Source organism: Syzygium oleosum, unplaced genomic scaffold (genome assembly GCF_021117445.2).
Source record: "Syzygium oleosum isolate NSW1041296 unplaced genomic scaffold, Sole_v2.1 Sole_v2.11, whole genome shotgun sequence".
Lineage (NCBI taxonomy): Eukaryota > Viridiplantae > Streptophyta > Magnoliopsida > Myrtales > Myrtaceae > Syzygium > Syzygium oleosum.
In genome coordinates, this window is record NW_026607495.1 from 10,638,411 (window position 1) to 10,647,478 (window position 9,068).

The following is a 9,068-nucleotide window of genomic DNA, read 5'->3' on the forward strand; positions in this document are numbered from 1 at the left end:
GCAAAATCTGGCAAACTGCTAGGATTTGTGGTCAGTAGCAGGGGCATCGAAATAGATCCCTCCAAGATCAAGGCAATATACGACTTAAAGACTCCTTCTACGGTAAAAGAAGTGAGAAGCCCATTGGGGCGATTAAATTACATTGCCCGTTTCATCTATCAGCTTTCTGAGACTGCTAAACCATTCTTCAAATTGTTGAAGAAAAATGCCAAAGTAAAGTGGGATGCAGAATGTCAACAAGCCTTTGACAAGATCAAAGAATATCTGGTATGCCCATCAGTGCTGGTACCACCAATCCCTAGGGTTCCGCTGATCTTATATTTGACGATTCACTATGAGTCGTTAGGAGCGGTGCTTGTACAAAGAAGACCAGATGATGGTAAAGAGCAAGCCATTTATTACTTAAGCAAGAAGTTCACAACATCAGAAATGAATTACCCAGCAGTCGAGAAGACGTGCATTGCATTGATTTGGATATTACACAGATTGAGGCAATATACCCTTCATCATCAAATTTTGCTAGTGACTGAGAATGATCCGATCAAGTACCTTCTTGAGAAATCCTCCTTGGTCAGGAAATTAGCAAAATGGCAAGTCTTGTTATCTGAATTTGACATCAGAAGTTCATCCCAAAAGTCAGTCAAAGGACGAGCAATAGCATACATGTTGGCAGAAAATTCATAGAATATTGCCAATCCTGAAGAAGAACAACTTGATGATCATATATTGACGATGGTCGATGATAAATAGACCATGTATTTTGATGGTGCAACCAACTTATCTGAATCAGGAACTGGGATAGTATTGATCTCCCCGAAGGCCAATACTATTCGGTATCTGCGAAACTGGTATTTCCATGCACCAATAACGTTGCTGAATACGAAGCATACATTCTCGATTTGCAATTAACCCTTTCGATGAAGGTAAAGATGTTGCAAGTATATGGAGATTCTATGCTCATCATATTGCAAACAACTGGTGAATGGCAAACTCGAGATGCCAAACTAATTCCTTATCACAGACACTTAGAAGAGATAATAAAAAACTTTGAAGAAGTAACATTCGATTATCTCCCAAGAGCTTAGAATCATTTTGCAGATGCTCTTGCAACTTTGTCATCCTTACTACAAGCTGAAGATGGTATGGATATAAAATCATTGAGAATTAATATTCTTGAACAACCAGCTCATTGCATGATAGTTCAGGCAGAATTTGACAACGAACCATGGTATCATGGCATCAAAAGGTATCTTCAAACAGGAGAATTTCCTAAAGAAAGCCAACCAGATAACAAGAAAATTATAAGGAAGATAGCCAATAAATTCTTCCTCAGTGGTCAAACCCTTTACAAGAAATCATTTGATTCAATCCTACTAAGATGTGTGGTTGCTACAGAAGCTTAACAGATCATGAAAGAGATTCATGAGGGTGAATGTGGACCACACATGAATGGACATCTTTTAGCCCGAAAGATTATGAGGTTAGGATATTATTGGATGACAATGGAAACAGATTACATCGAACATGTGAGATGTTGCCATCAATATCAAGTTTATGAAGACAGAATTAATGCACCGCCAAATGAGCTACATTAAATGTTCGAACCATGGCCATTTTCAATGTGGGGCATCAATATGATCGGTCCAATCAACCCCAAAGCCTTGAATGGGCACCGGTTTATCCTGATTACTATTGACTATTTCACCAAATGGATTGAAGTAAACTCCTACACGAATGTTACTGCCAAGAATGTTGCAAAATTCATTAGGCAGGACATCATTGCTAGATATGGAGTTCCAGAAGCAATAATTACGGACAATGGCTCAAATCTAAACAACAAGATTGTGGATGATTTACTCGAACACTTCCACATCTGACATCTAAACTCATCTCCATATCGTCCACAAATGAATGGAGCAGTTGAAGCGACAAATAAGAATATCAAGAAAATATTGGCCAAGACAACTGAAAATTATCGTGATTGGCACGAAAGGTTACCATATGCTCTGATGGCATACCGAACTTCAATTCGAACATCAACTGGAGCAACCCCATTTTCCTTGGTTTATGGAATGGAAGTAGTGCTACCTGTTGAAGCAGAAATTCCTTCATTAAGGATACTATCTCAATTGAAGCTTTCAGAAGCTGAGTGGATTCAATAAAGATATGAACAACTCAACATGATTGATGAAAAGAGATTATGAGCTATATGCCATAGACAAGCCTATCAAAGGCGAGTGGCTAAATCCTTTAACCGAAAAGTGAAATCAAGGCATTTCAAAACAGAGAATTTAGTAGTAAAGAAAATCATCTTCAACAATTCAGATCCTCGTAGCAAATTCACTCCGAATTATGAAGGTCCATACATTGTCAAGAAAGTTCTTCCTGGAGGAGCATTGATTCTTGTAGATATGACAGGAACAGAATTGGCTTATCCTGTAAATGCAGATGCTGTCAAGATTTTCCACCCATGAAATGAAGACGAACATTCAAGAAGAGATTTGGGTCACTATCATGAATATCATGCATATCATGCATTTCATGAACATGTTTATCTGTTTTTCAGAAGAAAGTAAAAGGAGTCCGAACCAGTTGATGATTTTAGAATCTCTAATGGAGTTGTCAAATAATAGAGGGAAGTATCACTTCCAATTCAATTTTCCCGTTGATATCCCCTAATGTACTTTTCTTTTTATCATTTCCAGGGAGACAAAGAAAAGGGAGTAACAAAACGAAGAATCCCCAGTGGAATCAAAAGAAAAACATGCAAACAAGAGGGATCTTGGTAAGTTGATCAGACAGGTATCCCTAAATCGTGAGTGCATGTGTTAAAAAGTTGCCTTTTTAAGAGAAAATCGAACTTTCTCTTCCCCAAGCGGAATGACACTAAGACTGAACAAAACAAAATACATTGTTTTGAAAAGAAAATACCTCAGAAATGTTTCAAATCAAAAGTTTTGAAATACGCTTTCTTTGATAATGCATTAAGTATCAAAATTCCCTAAAAAGGGATAATTTGACAAAAGGCTTTGAAAAATTTCAAAAAAAAAGTTTAGATCAAATCGAATGGAAAGACCTTCAAATGATAAAAGGTAAGCCGTATCCAAACACGTCCCCTATATACTCAAAGTTAAAATGGAGAAGTGAGAGAGAAAAACTCATCCGAAGGAAATAGGGGATGTTCGCAATGATTACATAGATTGAAATGATGAAAGGCAGTCATTTCACTATCCCAAATACATGCTTACCCCTTGCAAACCAAATTTGAGCCGAAACAGTGGAGAAGTTTTTTCAAAATAACCCTGTTAAGAACCACCCCACATTGGGGCAAATCAAGAGGTTTGTGATTGACAGCTATGGAGAATAGGATCAGGAAAGATTTTATTGCATACTCTTGCATCAATCTTTCTGTGATAACTTAGATGAAGTCATATGGAAGCTCAAGATATCCCAAAAGGAAGAAGAGCACTTCATTTCTTATACTCAAACACATTACTTTTGGCAAAGCCCAAAAGAGCCTGAATATTCATTTCAGAACCCTAAAATTGGTGATCATCTCTTCACACTGGAGCATGAGCATATGATCCACTTTAATAAACAAGAAACAAAAAGGCATGACACAGAGTCCTTAGAATTCAAAAAGGTCAAAAGCAAAAGAATCAAGGGCATGAAAAAGCAGTGTGCTTGGTAAAAGCAAGGCCAAATGCCCAAGGAAAATGAGAAAGGAAAGAGAGTTCAAAAGAAAGCTCAAAATGACGAAAAAAGTCATGATAAAGCAAAGCCAAGATCATGAGAGATCATATACCAAAGCAAGTGAGAATGAACAAAAGAAAAGAGATTGTAATGAATGTCTAGGGGACTCTGATATTCATAAAAGAAAAATCCCTAGCGAACAAAAAAGGAAAAGGGTGGTGATGCCAAGAAGATCATCAATTTCATACAAACCCAGAATTCAAAAGAAAGGAGCCTTTTTTGAGCCTACCCAATACCAACAATACAACCTCTCCCTAAAGACTCTTCAGATTGGGATGTTGAGAGTAGAAACATGACTTTATGACAATAAGTCATCACTCAAAGAAGTGTATGCAATAATATCTTATCTTGTCCTCGAGGTTCTTAACTTGTAGACCCGAAGTCAGATATGACGAAATCCTTTTTCTTGGCTTCAGAATGCCTATCCTTTGAATAGCCATTGACCAAGCTAACATTACAGTCCTCCGAAAGACCTTATCGGATCAATTGGATTGTATACATTGTGAACATCCCCGAACACCTAAGGATTGGTTAAGAGAGATAAAATGGAGGGATATTAGACAAGTCCCTTTTCAATCAAATAAAGAAAAGACCAAGCTCATAGATTGAGACAAATCCTTTCTAATGAAGGTCTTCCAAACGATCATTTCAAGCATTTCTTGAAAGATTGCAAGCATTTTGTTCAAATAATTCCTCAAAATGGAAATTTGATTGTCTGAAATGTATTAATGCAAAGAATGCATGTTTCCAGACCAAGTTTCAAAAGTTTTCGGTCAATCTAAAACTAAGTTTTCAAACAGTTTGTGGTAAGCTAAGAAAAAACCACGCTTCAAACAGTTTTGATTAATTTCAAAACTATTTTTCAAAATAGTTTTTGGTCAACTAAAAACCATACAAAGGTTAGTGAAACCTCAAAAATCACGTAACTCATGGTCAAGACATTCATTGTTTGAAGTCTTCCCAAAGTCTTACAGGCGAGGAGCCCCTAGGCAAATTTAAAGTCCTACTGGTGAGGAATCACTAGGCAAATTCAAAGTCCTATAAGCGAGGAGCCCCTAGGCAAATTCAAGTCCTACCGGTGAAGAACCACTAGGTAAATTTCAGTCTTACAGGCGAGGAGCCCCTAGACAAATTCAAAGTCCTACAGGCGAGGAGCCCCTAGGCAAATTCAAGTCCTACTGGTGAGGACCCACTAGGCAAATCCAAAGTCCTACTGGTGAGGAACCACTAGGCAAATCCAAAGTCCTACAGGCGAGGAGCCCCTAGGCAATTTTCAAAGTCTTACAGGCGAAGAGCCACTAGGCAAATTTAAGTCCTACAGGCAAGGAGCCACTAGGCAAATTAAAGTCCTACAGGCGAGGAGCCACTAGGCAAATCCAAAGTCCTACTGGTGAGGAACCACTAGGCAAATCCAAAGTCCTACAAGCGAGGAGCCCCTAGGCAATTTCCAAAGTCCTACAGGCAAGGAGCCCCTAGGTAAATTTAAGTCCTACAGGCGAGGAGCCACTAGGCAAATTAAAGTCCTACAGGCGAGGAGCCCCTAGGCAAATTCAAAGTCCTACAGGCGAGAAGCCCCTAGGCAAATTCAAGTCCTACTGGTGAGGAACCACTAGGCAAATCCAAAGTCCTATAGGCGAGGAGCCCCTAGGCAAATTCAAGTCCTCCAAGTGAGGAACTCCTAGGCAAATTCAAGTCCTACTGGTGATGAGGCACTAGGCAAATTCAAGTCCTACAGGCGAGGAGTCCCTAGGCAAATTCAAAGTCCTACTGGTGAGGAACCACTAGGCAAATCCAAGTCCTACAGGCGAGGAGCCCCTAGGCAAATTCAAAGTCCTACAGGCAAAGAGCCCCTTGGCAAATTCAAGTCCTACTGGTAATGAGCCACTAGGTAAATTCAAGTCCTATAGGCGAGAAACCCCTAGGCAAATTCAAGTCCTACAGGCAAGGAGCCCCTAGGCAAATTCAAGTCCTACTGGCGAGAAGCCCTAGGCAAATTCAAAGTCCTACAGGCGAGGAGCCTTTAGGCAAATTTAAGTCCTACTGGTGAGGAACCACTAGGCAAATCCAAAGTCTTACAGGCGAGGGGCCCCTAGGCAAATTCAAGTCCTACAGGCGAGGAGCCCCTAGGCAATTTCTAAAGTCCTACTGGTGAGGAACCACTAGGCAAATTTCCAAATTCTCAGGCGAGGAGCCTTAGGTGTTCATGGTTCGTGGATTCGTCCTTAAATCACGAAATCCGAATAATCATCATAATCATCACCACCATCAATTCATGCCCTTGGATAAGCAACAAAGAGATGCTCTCAAATAGGTAAGTTTCTCTCCCTCAATCATTAAGAACCTTTCAAAATATGCTCTAAAAAGAACATTTGGATTAAATCACAAATTTCAAAAGCAAGATTCCTAATCAGTTATTGTGAAATTTCCATCTTATCTTGTTCATTGAGTTGACTAAAAATTCAGGTGTCACCTTGTCTTTGAGATCAACCTCTAACGAGCTCAATCTCAAAGAGGGGCAGCTGTTGACACTTGATTTTTAGCTCATTATTTTTTTCATAATTTCAAAACTTTCAAAATTAGGACTAGGAATCTTGGCCAAGCCTAGAAACCTACTTCTAAACCAAAAATAAATTTTTTTAGCATTTTCCTCCATTTTTACTTAATTTTTTTTAGTCAAAATAAGTGAGAAAAATCAAGAAAAATAGCAAATGAAATCAGAAAATTCCATAAAAATAGTCATTAGTCTTATTTTAAATCCAATTTCATTAATACATCATCAATTTTGAAAAATCTCAATCGGGTATATGTTTTTCCCAAAATTAGGCAAAATAAAACTCGAATTGAGCCAAAAATACAATTAAATCTTTTCTAGTCATTTGTAAGTCATAGTGTCTTCACAACAAATGATTCTGGGACCTTGAATTACATAATGGTCAGTCCAATTGCACAATTTGTCATAGAAATCAGAAATCCCCAAAATTCAATTGAAAATTAAGAATTTTGAGTCCAAATTGGGAATCGTGCCCAATATGAAATTGTCGAACCATGAGACCATTATTTCTAGGGTTAATCAGATGTGGGTAATTCAATTTTGGCATCAATTTTGCCTATTCAAGTCATTAGGACATCAAATTGAACAAAACCCTATTAACCCGAATACAAAAAAGTGAAAATCTTGGACATAATTATCACAAAAAATTCAGGAAAATCACATATTTGGGTTCAAAATGTAATGAGGAATTCAATTTTGGGGTTTAATTTTGAAAATTGGGTCAAAATTGATCTTAATTTGCAAATTTAGACCAACCTAGGTCTGCCGGGTTGACCGGGTCAACCCAACCCGACCCAGGTGTTCATCTCCCTTGCCCGACTCACTCAGAATGCCCATTAAACCCAGAAAAAACATTTCAAGCCCGCGACTTTGTCGATCTTTTCCAGCCAATTTGGCACGTGAAAATCGACTTGGCCAGCCGGAAAATCTCCAGTTGGCACCAAGGAACCGGTCCAACAGATCGGAAGTCGGTTCCAATGAACTTTGGACAGGAAAAATCAGTGAAGAAAAACTGAACATTGAAGAAGAAGGTGTTCGACGAATTGCCAAAGAGAGATAGAGAGAACCAGAGAGAGAAAAGAGAGAGAAATAGCTTGAAAGGTGTGTTGAGGCCCTAAGGACAGAGCGATCGGCAAATATGCTCCGATTGAGGACTTCCACATCTGGTGAGCCTGTGCAAAAGTTGGTCGCCGATGCTTGAAACCGAGCTCCGGCCGGTCGATCTAGGGCCTTCCCGGTGAGACTGAGGCAACCAGGTTGAAGGTCAAGTGTCAAGGAACAACTCTATAGGCGCGGATCAGTTCGGCGATTTCTTTTGATCATTGAACGAAGAAGGTAAACATCGCTCATAGTCACGATTTTTCTAGAATTAAAAAAAAACACGATTTGATTCAATCTCGCTATTCATGTCATTCTGATCGTGATTTTGTATTTCTGAATGTTCAAAACTTGTTTCTTATTATTTTTGGTATTGTTTGATTGCATTTCGGACATTAAAAACGCATAAACCGAGTCGACCACCCCCATGAACCATCTTGCCGGAGCTCGGACATCACCACCGGAGCATCACCGTGGCCATAGGCGTGTCAAGTCAATCTGTTCATACCTTGTTTGATGTTCTGGAAATCATCTTGATCGACGTAGATGGCTAGGGCGAATAAAATAGGGATTTGGAGCTTCCGGTAATGTTAGGTTAGGATAATAGCAAATTAGCATTTTTCGACCGGCTTTTCGCCGGCCGATGGAGGTCTGACGACGAATTGACAAGTTGAATATGATAGTAGATGGTATAATCTCAATGTAGAACCCAAAATCATTGCCGGAATCACACCGGAAGGTCATCGGATCCCGATATGAAGTCACGGCCTCAAAAATATTAAATTGGAGATTGTGCATACCAAGTGTTTGGCAAAACGCCTAGGTTCGGCTTGACCAAACCGGGTTGAACTGGGCCAATTCGGTTCATTTTCCTGGCGGGAATTTAAAAAGAATAATAAATAAATAAATAATTCATAAAAATAAAAAAAATTCAGAAATTTTTTAAAAAAAATCAGAAAAATATAAAATTTTTTAGAAATTCGAAAAATTTTAGAAAAATAAAAAATTCATAGAAAAATTTTAAAAAATTAGAAAATTCATAAAAATTCAAAAAATTTCAGAAAATTCATAAAAATTTAGAAAATTCAGAAAATACAAATAAAAAATGTGAAAAATTTAGAAAATCAATAAAAAAATTGGAAAATTGGAAAATTCATAATTTTTTTAGAAAAACATAAAAATTAATTCTCGGTTAATGAAATTCTCAGAAATTCAATTTTCGAAAAAAAAAATAAAAAATTTTAAAAATTCACAGAATGGTTCAAAAACACTGTGGCCAACCTTCGAAAGTGAAATTTGAATTTTTGGAAGTGCCCAAGTGGCATTTTTAGAAAATCTCAAATTTAGGGATTATAACCCCTAATAAACCCTAAAACCCTAAAAAAGTGCAAATCGTGAAATGAATAAGCTTCTAGAGCTTCATTAGGGTTTGGATGTTTTGATTGATTTTCACTTTTAGTGACCATTTAGGATTGATTGAATTGGATGACATTGATTGCGCATTTAATACTTGATTGGTTTTCCCCGCGATTATAATGGATAGAATTAGTGGGTAAGCCTTAGAAACTTACATGACACGTTAGACATCATATCGTTCTTAGGTACCGAAAGGGCATTAGGGATCTCGATTTGAGATTAATAACGTAACCAAGTCCCCGTACTCAGA